General features: G+C 35.0%; 1 non-coding gene across 1 annotated transcript; it reads left to right on the forward strand.

Moving 5' to 3' along the window:
* The first annotated feature begins 418 nt into the window (after positions 1-418).
* On the forward strand, positions 419-525 carry LOC122100624. The gene has a single exon (XR_006146219.1). It is a non-coding gene; the product is annotated as a U6 spliceosomal RNA (small nuclear RNA).
* The last annotated feature ends 1,216 nt before the right edge of the window (positions 526-1,741 follow it).

The following is a 1,741-nucleotide window of genomic DNA, read 5'->3' on the forward strand; positions in this document are numbered from 1 at the left end:
AAACTCTGAAATATACATACATAGTAGCATATGTCTGTTAACATAAATCTTAAATACTTTATCGAACAGTTTTATTACCTGCCAAACAGTCCTAGTTTTAGCATATATAAGCAAATTCCCAAAATTAAATATATTTAAACCATTAAAACTTTTAACAAAACTTAACACTTGCTGCAGTGTTCATTATCACAGGTGCCTTGTATAGAATAATTGAATTCCTCCACCTACACATCTCTTGAACAATAAATATCTGGAATTATTTTGTTTTTGACATGTCATTCTTGACTTTATTCTTAAATGTGTGCTTATGTAAGAAGTACATGGCTCTAAAATTTCATGAAAATTGTTTTAAACTTACTTTTTGTTGAATTGTCTAGTTTAAGAAAATCAATTACACTTTATGTATAAAACATGTTCTATGCTCTATTCAGCATCACGTACTCTAACATTGGAACGATACAGAGAAGATTTGAATGGCCCCTGCGCAAGTATGACAGGCAAATTCCTGTACCATTCCATACTTTTACAAGAACAGATGCTGGAGTGTATGTGACCACAAGGGAACTGTACTGCACTCTTGGTGGGAGTGTAAACTTGTTCAACCACTTTGGAAAGTAGTATGGAGGTTCCTCAAAAGACTCCACATAGAACTCCCCTATGACACAGCAATCCCACTTTTGGGCATTTACCCAAAAGATCACAAACAAGACGGTACTAAAACTACCAGCACAATTATATTTATTGCAGTATTGTTTAAGATAGCTAAGCTATAAGACCAACCCCGATGCCCCTCATCAGATAAATAGATCAAGAAAATGTACTATTTATACCAATGAAATTCTATGCCTCCATAAGAAAGAATGGCATTGCCCAATTTGTTAGAAAACGGAAAGACTTGGAAAAAGAAATTGTTAAGTGAAGTAAGCCAAGTCCAAAGAAACATAGGTCCCAGAGTTTCCCTAATTTTTAATAGCTAATATATGTCTGGGATGAGCAGAAAAGGACAAAATCTATACACATATGACCAGATAAGATGTTGTTAAGGGAAATCAGTCCCCAAATAGGAACACAAGTGTTTTTTTTTTCTTTATTGCTAGTGTTCTAACGTACTTATAACAGGCTATGTGATTTTTTTGTTTCTTTATATGTTCCTCCCCCATGCTATAACCCCTGTTTTCACTGTATTTGAATTTGGTGTGCCCACCTCTTGTATATAAGCTCCTGTAATTTGGGGAGGGGAAGGAAAAAAACAAAATGCTTAAATATGGATTCAGGTTGACCCATTGTAACAATGAGATGCACAAGACACTATGTTGAAAACTGAACTTTACAATTTAGGCAGGGGAACGGGGGAGGGGAGTGTACTTGTAGAGGTTGGCGGGAAGGGACGGTAGAGGGAAAATAAAGGAGGAAGTAACAATGCTTATTAGGAAATGTACTCATTACTTGCTCATGTAAATGTGACCTCTCTGTACAGTATTTTTAAAATAAAAAACATGAAAATGTTCTGAGATGAAAGAGTTTATTTCTTTTATTTTACTCTGATAATATGGTTAACAAAGAAATTAATGCAAAACACTAATATGAAGGCATTTTGAATGTATGTGTGTGTGCAAGTGCACGTGTTCTCATGCACTTGCATGTATGTTGGTGTGCTCACAGTTTGAAAAAAAGGCTTAAAAGTCTTGCTAGGCCTTTCCTCTCTAGATTGATGAGCTACTATAATAGCTACATCTCCATT

Source organism: Dipodomys spectabilis, unplaced genomic scaffold (genome assembly GCF_019054845.1).
Source record: "Dipodomys spectabilis isolate Male_0828 unplaced genomic scaffold, ASM1905484v1 ptg000589l, whole genome shotgun sequence".
In the NCBI taxonomy this organism is placed as follows: domain Eukaryota; kingdom Metazoa; phylum Chordata; class Mammalia; order Rodentia; family Heteromyidae; genus Dipodomys; species Dipodomys spectabilis.